Source organism: Electrophorus electricus, chromosome 13 (genome assembly GCF_041902795.1).
Source record: "Electrophorus electricus isolate QZ-2024a chromosome 13, ASM4190279v1, whole genome shotgun sequence".
NCBI classification, from domain to species: domain Eukaryota; kingdom Metazoa; phylum Chordata; class Actinopteri; order Gymnotiformes; family Gymnotidae; genus Electrophorus; species Electrophorus electricus.
The window spans coordinates 18,959,877-18,976,614 of NC_137509.1; the positions used below are offsets into that span (position 1 = coordinate 18,959,877).

Genomic DNA, 16,738 nt, shown 5'->3' on the forward strand with positions numbered 1-16,738 from the left:
GTTAGCACCTTGGACTACGAGATGCGGTAAGCTTCTCTTGCATCACTTTAATTTACTGTCAAGATGACATGCTAAGATGTGAAATGCAGTGATTAATTAAAAAAACTATCTGTTAGCACCTGGGAATAGCAGATGCTGTAAGTTTTTGTTGCATCACTTTACTTTAATCTGCAACTGACAAGCTTGTATGTGAAGTGTACAGATTAAATAGAAATATTTTAGTACCAGGGAATAGCAGGTGCTGTAAGATTGTATTGCATCCCTTTAATTTATGTTCAAGCTATCATGTTCAAATTTGAAGTGCAGTGAATAATTAGTGCCTCCGTATACCAACTCCGTATTGTAAGCTTTTATTGCATCATTTAATTACATTCAAGATAACATTCTAGAATGTCAAGTGCAGGGATTAATAAAAAAAATTGTCAGATTGGTCTTTGATCATATTTGCTATGATTAGGCAATTTGAGTAAGTGTTTAAGGCTTACGGCCACACCAGCTTGAGAACGCCCAATCTCATCTGACCTTGGAAGCTAAGTAAGTTTGGGCCTGAATAGTACTGAGGTGGGACCCTACCTAGGAATACCAGGTGCTGTAAGCTTTTCTTGCATCACTTTAATTTACTTTCAAGCTGACATGCTCAAATGTGAAGTGCAGTGATTAATAAAAAAAACTATCTGTTAGCACCTGGGAATAGCAGATGCTGTAAGTTTTTTTTGCATCACTTTCATTTACTCTCCAACTCACATGCCTGAATGTGAAGTGCAGTGATTCATCAAAAAACTATATGTTAGCACCTTGGACTACGAGATGCGGTAAGCTTCTCTTGCATCACTTTAATTTACTGTCAAGATGACATGCTAAGATGTGAAATGCAGTGATTAATTAAAAAAACTATCTGTTAGCACCTGGGAATAGCAGATGCTGTAAGTTTTTGTTGCATCACTTTACTTTAATCTGCAACTGACAAGCTTTTATGTGAAGTGTACAGATTAAATAGAAATATTTTAGTACCAGGGAATAGCAGGTGCTGTAAGATTGTATTGCATCCCTTTAATTTATGTTCAAGCTATCATGTTCAAATTTGAAGTGCAGTGAATAATTAGTGCCTCCGTATACCAACTCCGTATTGTAAGCTTTTATTGCATCATTTAATTACATTCAAGATAACATTCTAGAATGTCAAGTGCAGGGATTAATAAAAAAAATTGTCAGATTGGTCTTTGATCATATTTGCTATGATTAGGCAATTTGAGTAAGTGTTTAAGGCTTACGGCCACACCAGCTTGAGAACGCCCAATCTCATCTGACCTTGGAAGCTAAGTAAGTTTGGGCCTGAATAGTACTGAGGTGGGACCCTACCTAGGAATACCAGGTGCTGTAAGCTTTTCTTGCATCACTTTAATTTACTTTCAAGCTGACATGCTCAAATGTGAAGTGCAGTGATTAATAAAAAAAACAATCTGTTAGCACCTGGGAATAGCAGATGCTGTAAGTTTTTTTTGCATCACTTTCATTTACTCTCCAACTCACATGCCTGAATGTGAAGTGCAGTGATTCCTCAAAAATCTATCTGTTAGCACCTTGGACTACGAGATGCTGTAAGCTTCTCTTGCATCACTTTAATTTACTTTCAAGATGACATGCTAGGATGTGAAGTGCAGTGATTAATTAAAAAAACTATCTGTTAGCACCTGGGAATAGCAAATGCTGTAAGTTTTTGTTGCATCACTTTACTTTAATCTGCAACTGACAAGCTTGTATGTGAAGTGTACAGATTAAATAGAAATATTTTAGTACCAGGGAATAGCAGGTGCTGTAAGATTGTATTGCATCCCTTTAATTTATGTTCAAGCTATCATATTCAAATTTGAAGTGCAGTGAATAATTAACTCAAACTATCTGTTAGCACCTGGGAATAGCAGATGCTGTAAGTTTTTTTTGCATCACTTTCATTTACTCTCCAACTCACATGCCTGAATGTGAAGTGCAGTGATTCATCAAAAAACTGTCTGTTAGTGCCTCCGTATACCAGATGTTGTAAGCTTTTATTGCATCATTTAATTTACATTCAAGATAACGTTCTAGAATGTCAAATGCAGGGATTAATAAAAAAAATTGTCAGATTGGTGTTTGATCATATTTGCTATGATTAGGCAATTTGAGTAAGTGTTTAAGGCTTACGGCCACACCAGCTTGAGAATGCCCAATCTCATCTGACCTTGGAAGCTAAGCAAGTTTGGTCCTGGATAGTACTGAGGTGGGACCCTACCTAGGAATACCAGGTGCTGTAAGCTTTTCTTGCATCACTTTAATTTACTTTCAAGCTAACATGCTCAAATGTGAAGTGCAGTGATTAATAAAAAAACCATCTCTTAGCACCTGGGAATAGCCGATGCTGTAAATTTTTTGCATCACTTTCATTTACTCTCCAACTCACATGCCTGAATGTGAAGTGCAGTGATTCATCAAAAAACTGTCTGTTAGTGCCTCCGTATACCAGATGTTGTAAGCTTTTATTGCATCATTTAATTTACATTCAAGATAACATTCTAGAATGTCAAGTGCAGGGATTAATAAAAAAATTGTCAGATTTGTCTTTGATCATATTTGCTATGATTAGGCAATTTGAGTAAGTGTTTAAGGCTTACGGCCACACCAGCTTGAGAACGCCCAATCTCCTCTGACCTTGGAAGCTAAGAAAGTTTGGGCCTGGATAGTACTGAGGTGGGACCCTACCTAGGAATACCAGGTGCTGTAAGCTTTTCTTGCATCACTTTAATTTACTTTCAAGCTGACATGCTCAAATGTGAAGTGCAGTGATTAATAAAAAAAACTATCTGTTAGCACCTGGGAATAGCAGATGCTGTAAGTTTTTTTTGCATCACTTTCATTTACTCTCCAACACACATGCCTGAATGTGAAGTGCAGTGATTCATCAAAAAACTATCTGTTAGCACCTTGGACTACGAGATGCTGTAAGCTTCTCTTGAATCACTTTAATTTACTGTCAAGATGACATGCTAGGATGTGAAATGCAGTGATTAATTAAAAAAACTATCTGTTAGCACCTGGGAATAGCAGATGCTGTAAGTTTTTGTTGCATCACTTTACTTTAATCTGCAACTGACAAGCTTGTATGTGAAGTGTACAGATTAAATAGAAATATTTTAGTACCAGGGAATAGCAGGTGCTGTAAGATTGTATTGCATCCCTTTAATTTATGTTCAAGCTATCATGTTCAAATTTGAAGTGCAGTGAATAATTAACTCAAACTATCTGTTAGCACCTGGGAATAGCAGATGCTGTAAGTTTTTTTTGCATCACTTTCATTTACTCTCCAACTCACATGCCTGAATGTGAAGTGCAGTGATTCATCAAAAAACTGTCTGTTAGTGCCTCCGTATACCAGATGTTGTAAGCTTTTATTGCATCATTTAATTTACATTCAAGATAACATTCTAGAATGTCAAGTGCAGGGATTAATAAAAAAAATTGTCAGATTGGTCTTTGATCATATTTGCTATGATTAGGAAAGTTGAGTAAGTGTTTAAGGCTTACGGCCACACCAGCTTGAGAACGCCCAATCTCATCTGACCTTGGAAGCTAAGCAAGTTTGGGCCTGGATAGTACTGAGGTGGGACCCTACCTAGGAATACCGGTTGCTGTAAGCTTTTCTTGCATCACTTTAATTTACTTTCAAGCTGACATGCTCAAATGTGAAGTGCAGTGATTAATAAAAAAAAACTATCTGTTAGCACCTGGGAATAGCCGATGCTGTAAGTTTTTTTTGCATCACTTTCATTTACTCTCCAACTCACATGCCTGAATGTGAAGTGCAGTGATTCATCAAAAACTATCTGTTAGCACCTTGGACTACGAGATGCTGTAAGCTTCTCTTGAATCACTTTAATTTACTGTCAAGATGACATGCTAGGATGTGAAATGCAGTGATTAATTAAAAAAACTATCTGTTAGCACCTGGGAATAGCAGATGCTGTAAGTTTTTGTTGCATCACTTTACTTTAATCTGCAACTGACAAGCTTGTATGTGAAGTGTACAGATTAAATAGAAATATTTTAGTACCAGGGAATAGCAGGTGCTGTAAGATTGTATTGCATCCCTTTAATTTATGTTCAAGCTATCATGTTCAAATTTGAAGTGCAGTGAATAATTAACTCAAACTATCTGTTAGCACCTGGGAATAGCAGATGCTGTACGTTTTTTTTGCATCACTTTCATTTACTCTCCAACTCACATGCCTGAATGTGAAGTGCAGTGATTCATCAAAAAACTGTCTGTTAGTGCCTCCGTATACCAGATGTTGTAAGCTTTTATTGCATCATTTAATTTACATTCAAGATAACATTCTAGAATGTCAAGTGCAGGGATTAATAAAAAAAATTGTCAGATTGGTCTTTGATCATATTTGCTATGATTAGGCAATTTGAGTAAGTGTTTAAGGCTTATGGCCAAACCATCTTGAGAACGCCCAATCTCATCTGACCTTGGAAGCTAAGCAAGTTTGGTCCTGGATAGTACTGAGGTGGGACCCTACCTAGGAATACCAGGTGCTGTGAGCTTTTCTTGCATCACTTTAATTTACTTTCAAGCTGACATGCTCAAATGTGAAGTGCAGTGATTAATAAAAAAAACTATCTGTTAGCACCTGGGAATAGCCGATGCTGTAAGTTTTTTTTGCATCACTTTCATTTACTCTCCAACTCACATGCCTGAATGTGAAGTGCAGTGATTCATCAAAAACTATCTGTTAGCACCTTGGACTACGAGATGCTGTAAGCTTCTCTTGAATCACTTTAATTTACTGTCAAGATGACATGCTAGGATGTGAAATGCAGTGATTAATTAAAAAAACTATCTGTTAGCACCTGGGAATAGCAGATGCTGTAAGTTTTTGTTGCATCACTTTACTTTAATCTGCAACTGACAAGCTTGTATGTGAAGTGTACAGATTAAATAGAAATATTTTAGTACCAGGGAATAGCAGGTGCTGTAAGATTGTATTGCATCCCTTTAATTTATGTTCAAGCTTTCATGTTCAAATTTGAAGTGCAGTGAATAATTAACTCAAACTATCTGTTAGCACCTGGGAATAGCCGATGCTGTACGTTTTTTTTGCATCACTTTCATTTACTCTCCAACTCACATGCCTGAATGTGAAGTGCAGTGATTCATCAAAAAACTGTCTTTTAGTGCCTCTGTATACCAGATGTTGTAAGCTTTTATTGCATCATTTAATTTACATTCAAGATAACATTCAAGAATGTCAAGTGCCGGGATTAATAAAAAAAATTGTCAGATTGGTCTTTGTTCATATTTGCTATGATTAGGCAATTTGAGTAAGTGTTTAAGGCTTATGGCCAAACCATCTTGAGAACGCCCAATCTCATCTGACCTTGGAAGCTAAGCAAGTTTGGGCCTGGATAGTACTGAGGTGGGACCCTACCTAGGAATACCAGGTGCTGTAAGCTTTTCTTGCATCACTTTAATTTACTTTCAAGCTGACATGCTCAAATGTGAAGTGCAGTGATTAATAAAAAAAACTATCTGTTAGCACCTGGGAATAGCCGATGCTGTAAGTTTTTTTTGCATCACTTTCATTTACTCTCCAACTCACATGCCTGAATGTGAAGTGCAGTGATTCATCAAAAACTATCTGTTAGCACCTTGGACTACGAGATGCTGTAAGCTTCTCTTGAATCACTTTAATTTACTGTCAAGATGACATGCTAGGATGTGAAATGCAGTGATAAATTAAAAAAACTATCTGTTAGCACCTGGGAATAGCAGATGCTGTAAGTTTTTGTTGCATCACTTTACTTTAATCTGCAACTGACAAGCTTGTATGTGAAGTGTACAGATTAAATAGAAATATTTTAGTACCAGGGAATAGCAGGTGCTGTAAGATTGTATTGCATCCCTTTAATTTATGTTCAAGCTTTCATGTTCAAATTTGAAGTGCAGTGAATAATTAACTCAAACTATCTGTTAGCACCTGGGAATAGCCGATGCTGTACGTTTTTTTTGCATCACTTTCATTTACTCTCCAACTCACATGCCTGAATGTGAAGTGCAGTGATTCATCAAAAAACTGTCTGTTAGTGCCTCCGTATACCAGATGTTGTAAGCTTTTATTGCATCATTTAATTTACATTCAAGATAACATTCTAGAATGTCAAGTGCAGGGATTAATAAAAAAAATTGTCAGATTGGTCTTTGATCATATTTGCTATGATTAGGAAATTTGAGTAAGTGTTTAAGGCTTACGGCCACACCAGCTTGAGAACGCCCAATCTCCTCTGACCTTGGAAGCTAAGCAAGTTTGGGCCTGGATAGTACTGAGGTGGGACCCTACCTAGGAATACCAGGTGCTGTAAGCTTTTCTTGCATCACTTTAATTTACTTTCAAGCTGACATGCTCAAATGTGAAGTGCAGTGATTAATAAAAAAAACTATCTGTTAGCACCTGGGAATAGCCGATGCTGTAAGTTTTTTTTGCATCACTTTCATTTACTCTCCAACTCACATGCCTGAATGTGAAGTGCAGTGATTCATCAAAAACTATCTGTTAGCACCTTGGACTACGAGATGCTGTAAGCTTCTCTTGAATCACTTTAATTTACTGTCAAGATGACATGCTAGGATGTGAAATGCAGTGATTAATTAAAAAAACTATCTGTTAGCACCTGGGAATAGCAGATGCTGTAAGTTTTTGTTGCATCACTTTACTTTAATCTGCAACTGACAAGCTTGTATGTGAAGTGTACAGATTAAATAGAAATATTTTAGTACCAGGGAATAGCAGGTGCTGTAAGATTGTATTGCATCCCTTTAATTTATGTTCAAGCTATCATGTTCAAATTTGAAGTGCAGTGAATAATTAACTCAAACTATCTGTTAGCACCTGGGAATAGCCGATGCTGTACGTTTTTTTTGCATCACTTTCATTTACTCTCCAACTCACATGCCTGAATGTGAAGTGCAGTGATTCATCAAAAAACTGTCTGTTAGTGCCTCCGTATACCAGATGTTGTAAGCTTTTATTGCATCATTTAATTTACATTCAAGATAACATTCTAGAATGTCAAGTGCAGGGATTAATAAAAAAAATTGTCAGATTGGTCTTTGATCATATTTGCTATGATTAGGCAATTTGAGTAAGTGTGTAAGGCTTACGGCCACACCAGCTTGAGAATGCCCAATCTCCTCTGACCTTGGAAGCTAAGCAAGTTTGGTCCTGGATAGTACTGAGGTGGGACCCTACCTAGGAATACCAGGTGCTGTAAGCTTTTCTTGCATCACTTTAATTTACTTTCAAGCTAACATGCTCAAATGTGAAGTGCAGTGAATAATTAACTCAAACTATCTGTTAGCACCTGGGAATAGCAGATGCTGTAAGTTTTTTTTGCATCACTTTCATTTACTCTCCAACTCACATGCCTGAATGTGAAGTGCAGTGATTCATCAAAAAACTGTCTGTTAGTGCCTCCGTATACCAGATGTTGTAAGCTTTTATTGCATCATTTAATTTACATTCAAGATAACATTCTAGAATGTCAAGTGCAGGGATTAATAAAAAAATTGTCAGATTTGTCTTTGATCATATTTGCTATGATTAGGCAATTTGAGTAAGTGTTTAAGGCTTACGGCCACACCAGCTTGAGAACGCCCAATCTCATCTGACCTTGGAAGCTAAGAAAGTTTGGGCCTGGATAGTACTGAGGTGGGACCCTACCTAGGAATACCAGGTGCTGTAAGCTTTTCTTGCATCACTTTAATTTACTTTCAAGCTGACATGCTCAAATGTGAAGTGCAGTGATTAATAAAAAAAACTATCTGTTAGCACCTGGGAATAGCCGATGCTGTAAGTTTTTTTTGCATCACTTTCATTTACTCTCCAACACACATGCCTGAATGTGAAGTGCAGTGATTCATCAAAAAACTATCTGTTAGCACCTTGGACTACGAGATGCTGTAAGCTTCTCTTGAATCACTTTAATTTACTGTCAAGATGACATGCTAGGATGTGAAATGCAGTGATTAATTAAAAAAACTATCTGTTAGCACCTGGGAATAGCAGATGCTGTAAGTTTTTGTTGCATCACTTTACTTTAATCTGCAACTGACAAGCTTGTATGTGAAGTGTACAGATTAAATAGAAATATTTTAGTACCAGGGAATAGCAGGTGCTGTAAGATTGTATTGCATCCCTTTAATTTATGTTCAAGCTATCATGTTCAAATTTGAAGTGCAGTGAATAATTAACTCAAACTATCTGTTAGCACCTGGGAATAGCAGATGCTGTAAGTTTTTTTTGCATCACTTTCATTTACTCTCCAACTCACATGCCTGAATGTGAAGTGCAGTGATTCATCAAAAAACTGTCTGTTAGTGCCTCCGTATACCAGATGTTGTAAGCTTTTATTGCATCATTTAATTTACATTCAAGATAACATTCTAGAATGTCAAGTGCAGGGATTAATAAAAAAAATTGTCAGATTGGTCTTTGTTCATATTTGCTATGATTAGGCAATTTGAGTAAGTGTTTAAGGCTTATGGCCAAACCATCTTGAGAACGCCCAATCTCATCTGACCTTGGAAGCTAAGCAAGTTTGGGCCTGGCTAGTACTGAGGTGGGACCCTACCTAGGAATACCAGGTGCTGTAAGCTTTTCTTGCATCACTTTAATTTACTTTCAAGCTGACATGCTCAAATGTGAAGTGCAGTGATTAATAAAAAAAAAAATCTGTTAGCACCTGGGAATAGCCGATGCTGTAAGTTTTTTTTGCATCACTTTCATTTACTCTCCAACTCACATGCCTGAATGTGAAGTGCAGTGATTCATCAAAAACTATCTGTTAGCACCTTAGACTACGAGATGCTGTAAGCTTCTCTTGAATCACTTTAATTTACTGTCAAGATGACATGCTAGGATGTGAAATGCAGTGATTAATTAAAAAAACTATCTGTTAGCACCTGGGAATAGCAGATGCTGTAAGTTTTTGTTGCATCACTTTACTTTAATCTGCAACTGACAAGCTTGTATGTGAAGTGTACAGATTAAATAGAAATATTTTAGTACCAGGGAATAGCAGGTGCTGTAAGATTGTATTGCATCCCTTTAATTTATGTTCAAGCTATCATGTTCAAATTTGAAGTGCAGTGAATAATTAACTCAAACTATCTGTTAGCACCTGGGAATAGCAGATGCTGTACGTTTTTTTTGCATCACTTTCATTTACTCTCCAACTCACATGCCTGAATGTGAAGTGCAGTGATTCATCAAAAAACTGTCTGTTAGTGCCTCCGTATACCAGATGTTGTAAGCTTTTATTGCATCATTTAATTTACATTCAAGATAACATTCTAGAATGTCAAGTGCAGGGATTAATAAAAAAAATTGTCAGATTGGTCTTTGTTCATATTTGCTATGATTAGGCAATTTGAGTAAGTGTTTAAGGCTTATGGCCAAACCATCTTGAGAACTCCCAATCTCATCTGACCTTGGAAGCTAAGCAAGTTTGGGCCTGGATAGTACTGAGGTGGGACCCTACCTAGGAATACCAGGTGCTGTAAGCTTTTCTTGCATCACTTTAATTTACTTTCAAGCTGACATGCTCAAATGTGAAGTGCAGTGATTAATAAAAAAAACTATCTGTTAGCACCTGGGAATAGCCGATGCTGTAAGTTTTTTTTGCATCACTTTCATTTACTCTCCAACTCACATGCCTGAATGTGAAGTGCAGTGATTCATCAAAAACTATCTGTTAGCACCTTGGACTACGAGATGCTGTAAGCTTCTCTTGAATCACTTTAATTTACTGTCAAGATGACATGCTAGGATGTGAAATGCAGTGATTAATTAAAAAAACTATCTGTTAGCACCTGGGAATAGCAGATGCTGTAAGTTTTTGTTGCATCACTTTACTTTAATCTGCAACTGACAAGCTTGTATGTGAAGTGTACAGATTAAATAGAAATATTTTAGTACCAGGGAATAGCAGGTGCTGTAAGATTGTATTGCATCCCTTTAATTTATGTTCAAGCTATCATGTTCAAATTTGAAGTGCAGTGAATAATTAACTCAAACTATCTGTTAGCACCTGGGAATAGCCGATGCTGTACGTTTTTTTTGCATCACTTTCATTTACTCTCCAACTCACATGCCTCAATGTGAAGTGCAGTGATTCATCAAAAAACTGTCTGTTAGTGCCTCCGTATACCAGATGTTGTAAGCTTTTATTGCATCATTTAATTTACATTCAAGATAACATTCTAGAATGTCAAGTGCAGGGATTAATAAAAAAAATTGTCAGATTGGTCTTTGATCATATTTGCTATGATTAGGAAATTTGAGTAAGTGTTTAAGGCTTACGGCCACACCAGCTTGAGAACGCCCAATCTCATCTGACCTTGGAAGCTAAGCAGGTTTGGGCCTGGATAGTACTGAGGTGGGACCCTACCTAGGAATACCAGGTGCTGTAAGCTTTTCTTGCATCACTTTAATTTACTTTCAAGCTGACATGCTCAAATGTGAAGTGCAGTGATTAATAAAAAAAACTATCTGTTAGCACCTGGGAATAGCCGATGCTGTAAGTTTTTTTTGCATCACTTTCATTTACTCTCCAACTCACATGCCTGAATGTGAAGTGCAGTGATTCATCAAAAACTATCTGTTAGCACCTTAGACTACGAGATGCTGTAAGCTTCTCTTGAATCACTTTAATTTACTGTCAAGATGACATGCTAGGACGTGAAATGCAGTGATTAATTAAAAAAACTATCTGTTAGCACCTGGGAATAGCAGATGCTGTAAGTTTTTGTTGCATCACTTTACTTTAATCTGCAACTGACAAGCTTGTATGTGAAGTGTACAGATTAAATAGAAATATTTTAGTACCAGGGAATAGCAGGTGCTGTAAGATTGTATTGCATCCCTTTAATTTATGTTCAAGCTATCATGTTCAAATTTGAAGTGCAGTGAATAATTAACTCAAACTATCTGTTAGCACCTGGGAATAGCAGATGCTGTACGTTTTTTTTGCATCACTTTCATTTACTCTCCAACTCACATGCCTGAATGTGAAGTGCAGTGATTCATCAAAAAACTGTCTGTTAGTGCCTCCGTATACCAGATGTTGTAAGCTTTTATTGCATCATTTAATTTACATTCAAGATAACATTCTAGAATGTCAAGTGCAGGGATTAATAAAAAAAATTGTCAGATTGGTCTTTGTTCATATTTGCTATGATTAGGCAATTTGAGTAAGTGTTTAAGGCTTATGGCCAAACGATCTTGAGAACGCCCAATCTCATCTGACCTTGGAAGCTAAGCAAGTTTGGGCCTGGATAGTACTGAGGTGGGACCCTACCTAGGAATACCAGGTGCTGTAAGCTTTTCTTGCATCACTTTAATTTACTTTCAAGCTGACATGCTCAAATGTGAAGTGCAGTGATTAATAAAAAAAACTATCTGTTAGCACCTGGGAATAGCCGATGCTGTAAGTTTTTTTTGCATCACTTTCATTTACTCTCCAACTCACATGCCTGAATGTGAAGTGCAGTGATTCATCAAAAACTATCTGTTAGCACCTTGGACTACGAGATGCTGTAAGCTTCTCTTCAATCACTTTAATTTACTGTCAAGATGACATGCTAGGATGTGAAATGCAGTGATTAATTAAAAAAACTATCTGTTAGCACCTGGGAATAGCAGATGCTGTAAGTTTTTGTTGCATCACTTTACTTTAATCTGCAACTGACAAGCTTGTATGTGAAGTGTACAGATTAAATAGAAATATTTTAGTACCAGGGAATAGCAGGTGCTGTAAGATTGTATTGCATCCCTTTAATTTATGTTCAAGCTATCATGTTCAAATTTGAAGTGCAGTGAATAATTAACTCAAACTATCTGTTAGCACCTGGGAATAGCAGATGCTGTACGTTTTTTTTGCATCACTTTCATTTACTCTCCAACTCACATGCCTGAATGTGAAGTGCAGTGATTCATCAAAAAACTGTCTGTTAGTGCCTCCGTATACCAGATGTTGTAAGCTTTTATTGCATCATTTAATTTACATTCAAGATAACATTCTAGAATGTCAAGTGCAGGGATTAATAAAAAAAATTGTCAGATTGGTCTTTGATCATATTTGCTATGATTAGGAAATTTGAGTAAGTGTTTAAGGCTTACGGCCACACCAGCTTGAGAACGCCCAATCTCATCTGACCTTGGAAGCTAAGCAAGTTTGGGCCTGGATATTACTGAGGTGGGACCCTACCTAGGAATACCAGGTGCTGTAAGCTTTTCTTGCATCACTTTAATTTACTTTCAAGCTGACATGCTCAAATGTGAAGTGCAGTGATTAATAAAAAAAACTATCTGTTAGCACCTGGGAATAGCCGATGCTGTAAGTTTTTTTTGCATCACTTTCATTTACTCTCCAACTCACATGCCTGAATGTGAAGTGCAGTGATTCATCAAAAACTATCTGTTAGCACCTTAGACTACGAGATGCTGTAAGCTTCTCTTGAATCACTTTAATTTACTGTCATGATGACATGCTAGGATGTGAAATGCAGTGATTAATTAAAAAAACTATCTGTTAGCACCTGGGAATAGCAGATGCTGTAAGTTTTTGTTGCATCACTTTACTTTAATCTGCAACTGACAAGCTTGTATGTGAAGTGTACAGATTAAATAGAAATATTTTAGTACCAGGGAATAGCAGGTGCTGTAAGATTGTATTGCATCCCTTTAATTTATGTTCAAGCTATCATGTTCAAATTTGAAGTGCAGTGAATAATTAACTCAAACTATCTGTTAGCACCTGGGAATAGCAGATGCTGTACGTTTTTTTTGCATCACTTTCATTTACTCTCCAACTCACATGCCTGAATGTGAAGTGCAGTGATTCATCAAAAAACTGTCTGTTAGTGCCTCCGTATACCAGATGTTGTAAGCTTTTATTGCATCATTTAATTTACATTCAAGATAACATTCTAGAATGTCAAGTGCAGGGATTAATAAAAAAAATTGTCAGATTGGTCTTTGTTCATATTTGCTATGATTAGGCAATTTGAGTAAGTGTTTAAGGCTTATGGCCAAACCATCTTGAGAACGCCCAATCTCATCTGACCTTGGAAGCTAAGCAAGTTTGGGCCTGGCTAGTACTGAGGTGGGACCCTACCTAGGTATACCAGGTGCTGTAAGCTTTTCTAGCATCACTTTAATTTACTTTCAAGCTGACATGCTCAAATGTGAAGTGCAGTGATTAATAAAAAAAACTATCTGTTAGCACCTGGGAATAGCCGATGCTGTAAGTTTTTTTTGCATCACTTTCATTTACTCTCCAACTCACATGCCTGAATGTGAAGTGCAGTGATTCATCAAAAACTATCTGTTAGCACCTTGGACTACGAGATGCTGTAAGCTTCTCTTCAATCACTTTAATTTACTGTCAAGATGACATGCTAGGATGTGAAATGCAGTGATTAATTAAAAAAACTATCTGTTAGCTCCTGGGAATAGCAGATGCTGTAAGTTTTTGTTGCATCACTTTACTTTAATCTTCAACTGACAAGCTTGTATGTGAAGTGTACAGATTAAATAGAAATATTTTAGTACCAGGGAATAGCAGGTGCTGTAAGATTGTATTGCATCCCTTTAATTTATGTTCAAGCTATCATGTTCAAATTTGAAGTGCAGTGAATAATTAACTCAAATTATCTGTTAGCACCTGGGAATAGCCGATGCTGTACGTTTTTTTTGCATCACTTTCATTTACTCTCCAACTCACATGCCTGAATGTGAAGTGCAGTGATTCATCAAAAAACTGTCTGTTAGTGCCTCCGTATACCAGATGTTGTAAGCTTTTATTGCATCATTTAATTTACATTCAAGATAACATTCTAGAATGTCAAGTGCAGGGATTAATAAAAAAAATTGTCAGATTGGTCTTTGATCATATTTGCTATGATTAGGAAATTTGAGTAAGTGTTTAAGGCTTACGGCCACACCAGCTTGAGAACGCCCAATCTCATCTGACCTTGGAATCTAAGCAAGTTTGGGCCTGGATAGTACTGAGGTGGGACCCTACCTAGGAATACCAGGTGCTGTAAGCTTTTCTTGCATCACTTTAATTTACTTTCAAGCTGACATGCTCAAATGTGAAGTGCAGTGATTAATAAAAAAAACTATCTGTTAGCACCTGGGAATAGCCGATGCTGTAAGTTTTTTTTGCATCACTTTCATTTACTCTCCAACTCACATGCCTGAATGTGAAGTGCAGTGATTCATCAAAAACTATCTGTTAGCACCTTAGACTACGAGATGCTGTAAGCTTCTCTTGAATCACTTTAATTTACTGTCAAGATGACATGCTAGGACGTGAAATGCAGTGATTAATTAAAAAAACTATCTGTTAGCACCTGGGAATAGCAGATGCTGTAAGTTTTTGTTGCATCACTTTACTTTAATCTGCAACTAACAAGCTTGTATGTGAAGTGCACAGATTAAATAGAAATATTTTAGTACCAGGGAATAGCAGGTGCTGTAAGATTGTATTGCATCCCTTTAATTTATGTTCAAGCTATCATGTTCAAATTTGAAGTGCAGTGAATAATTAACTCAAACTATCTGTTAGCACCTGGGAATAGCAGATGCTGTACGTTTTTTTTGCATCACTTTCATTTACTCTCCAACTCACATGCCTGAATGTGAAGTGCAGTGATTCATCAAAAAACTGTCTGTTAGTGCCTCCGTATACCAGATGTTGTAAGCTTTTATTGCATCATTTAATTTACATTCAAGATAACATTCTAGAATGTCAAGTGCAGGGATTAATAAAAAAAATTGTCAGATTGGTCTTTGTTCATATTTGCTATGATTAGGCAATTTGAGTAAGTGTTTAAGGCTTATGGCCAAACCATCTTGAGAACGCCCAATCTCATCTGACCTTGGAAGCTAAGCAAGTTTGGGCCTGGATAGTACTGAGGTGGGACCCTACCTAGGAATACCAGGTGCTGTAAGCTTTTCTTGCATCACTTTAATTTACTTTCAAGCTGACATGCTCAAATGTGAAGTGCAGTGATTAATAAAAAAAACTATCTGTTAGCACCTGGGAATAGCCGATGCTGTAAGTTTTTTTTGCATCACTTTCATTTACTCTCCAACTCACATGCCTGAATGTGAAGTGCAGTGATTCATCAAAAACTATCTGTTAGCACCTTGGACTACGAGATGCTGTAAGCTTCTCTTCAATCACTTTAATTTACTGTCAAGATGACATGCTAGGATGTGAAATGCAGTGATTAATTAAAAAAACTATCTGTTAGCACCTGGGAATAGCAGATGCTGTAAGTTTTTGTTGCATCACTTTACTTTAATCTGCAACTGACAAGCTTGTATGTGAAGTGTACAGATTAAATAGAAATATTTTAGTACCAGGGAATAGCAGGTGCTGTAAGATTGTATTGCATCCCTTTAATTTATGTTCAAGCTATCATGTTCAAATTTGAAGTGCAGTGAATAATTAACTCAAACTATCTGTTAGCACCTGGGAATAGCAGATGCTGTACGTTTTTTTTGCATCACTTTCATTTACTCTCCAACTCACATGCCTGAATGTGAAGTGCAGTGATTCATCAAAAAACTGTCTGTTAGTGCCTCCGTATACCAGATGTTGTAAGCTTTTATTGCATCATTTAATTTACATTCAAGATAACATTCTAGAATGTCAAGTGCAGGGATTAATAAAAAAAATTGTCAGATTGGTCTTTGATCATATTTGCTATGATTAGGAAATTTGAGTAAGTGTTTAAGGCTTACGGCCACACCAGCTTGAGAACGCCCAATCTCATCTGACCTTGGAAGCTAAGCAAGTTTGGGCCTGGATATTACTGAGGTGGGACCCTACCTAGGAATACCAGGTGCTGTAAGCTTTTCTTGCATCACTTTAATTTACTTTCAAGCTGACATGCTCAAATGTGAAGTGCAGTGATTAATAAAAAAAACTATCTGTTAGCACCTGGGAATAGCCGATGCTGTAAGTTTTTTTTGCATCACTTTCATTTACTCTCCAACTCACATGCCTGAATGTGAAGTGCAGTGATTCATCAAAAACTATCTGTTAGCACCTTGGACTACGAGATGCTGTAAGCTTCTCTTCAATCACTTTAATTTACTGTCAAGATGACATGCTAGGATGTGAAATGCAGTGATTAATTAAAAAAACTATCTGTTAGCTCCTGGGAATAGCAGATGCTGTAAGTTTTTGTTGCATCACTTTACTTTAATCTTCAACTGACAAGCTTGTATGTGAAGTGTACAGATTAAATAGAAATATTTTAGTACCAGGGAATAGCAGGTGCTGTAAGATTGTATTGCATCCCTTTAATTTATGTTCAAGCTATCATGTTCAAATTTGAAGTGCAGTGAATAATTAACTCAAATTATCTGTTAGCACCTGGGAATAGCCGATGCTGTACGTTTTTTTTGCATCACTTTCATTTACTCTCCAACTCACATGCCTGAATGTGAAGTGCAGTGATTCATCAAAAAACTGTCTGTTAGTGCCTCCGTATACCAGATGTTGTAAGCTTTTATTGCATCATTTAATTTACATTCAAGATAACATTCTAGAATGTCAAGTGCAGGGATTAATAAAAAAAATTGTCAGATTGGTCTTTGATCATATTTGCTATGATTAGGAAATTTGA

The 16,738-nt window shown here is 36.8% G+C and overlaps 19 pseudogenes; all 19 read left to right on the top strand.

Moving 5' to 3' along the window:
• Nucleotides 1-479: 479 nt before the first annotated feature.
• LOC145648273 (5S ribosomal RNA) lies at nucleotides 480-598 on the top strand (annotated as a pseudogene).
• Nucleotides 599-1,265: 667 nt separating this feature from the next.
• On the top strand, nucleotides 1,266-1,384 carry LOC145648275 (5S ribosomal RNA; annotated as a pseudogene).
• A 791-nt stretch (nucleotides 1,385-2,175) lies between these two features.
• LOC145649349 (5S ribosomal RNA) lies at nucleotides 2,176-2,294 on the top strand (annotated as a pseudogene).
• A 348-nt stretch (nucleotides 2,295-2,642) lies between these two features.
• LOC145649999 (5S ribosomal RNA) lies at nucleotides 2,643-2,761 on the top strand (annotated as a pseudogene).
• Nucleotides 2,762-3,552: 791 nt separating this feature from the next.
• On the top strand, nucleotides 3,553-3,671 carry LOC145648985 (5S ribosomal RNA; annotated as a pseudogene).
• Nucleotides 3,672-4,462: 791 nt separating this feature from the next.
• LOC145650329 (5S ribosomal RNA) lies at nucleotides 4,463-4,581 on the top strand (annotated as a pseudogene).
• A 790-nt stretch (nucleotides 4,582-5,371) lies between these two features.
• Nucleotides 5,372-5,490, top strand: LOC145648068 (5S ribosomal RNA; annotated as a pseudogene).
• Nucleotides 5,491-6,280: 790 nt separating this feature from the next.
• On the top strand, nucleotides 6,281-6,399 carry LOC145648177 (5S ribosomal RNA; annotated as a pseudogene).
• A 790-nt stretch (nucleotides 6,400-7,189) lies between these two features.
• Nucleotides 7,190-7,308, top strand: LOC145650480 (5S ribosomal RNA; annotated as a pseudogene).
• A 352-nt stretch (nucleotides 7,309-7,660) lies between these two features.
• LOC145648533 (5S ribosomal RNA) lies at nucleotides 7,661-7,779 on the top strand (annotated as a pseudogene).
• Nucleotides 7,780-8,570: 791 nt separating this feature from the next.
• On the top strand, nucleotides 8,571-8,689 carry LOC145648294 (5S ribosomal RNA; annotated as a pseudogene).
• Nucleotides 8,690-9,479: 790 nt separating this feature from the next.
• On the top strand, nucleotides 9,480-9,598 carry LOC145648125 (5S ribosomal RNA; annotated as a pseudogene).
• Nucleotides 9,599-10,388: 790 nt separating this feature from the next.
• Nucleotides 10,389-10,507, top strand: LOC145647074 (5S ribosomal RNA; annotated as a pseudogene).
• A 790-nt stretch (nucleotides 10,508-11,297) lies between these two features.
• Nucleotides 11,298-11,416, top strand: LOC145650121 (5S ribosomal RNA; annotated as a pseudogene).
• A 790-nt stretch (nucleotides 11,417-12,206) lies between these two features.
• LOC145648776 (5S ribosomal RNA) lies at nucleotides 12,207-12,325 on the top strand (annotated as a pseudogene).
• Nucleotides 12,326-13,115: 790 nt separating this feature from the next.
• LOC145650008 (5S ribosomal RNA) lies at nucleotides 13,116-13,234 on the top strand (annotated as a pseudogene).
• Nucleotides 13,235-14,024: 790 nt separating this feature from the next.
• On the top strand, nucleotides 14,025-14,143 carry LOC145648979 (5S ribosomal RNA; annotated as a pseudogene).
• A 790-nt stretch (nucleotides 14,144-14,933) lies between these two features.
• Nucleotides 14,934-15,052, top strand: LOC145648069 (5S ribosomal RNA; annotated as a pseudogene).
• A 790-nt stretch (nucleotides 15,053-15,842) lies between these two features.
• On the top strand, nucleotides 15,843-15,961 carry LOC145648778 (5S ribosomal RNA; annotated as a pseudogene).
• Nucleotides 15,962-16,738: the final 777 nt, after the last annotated feature.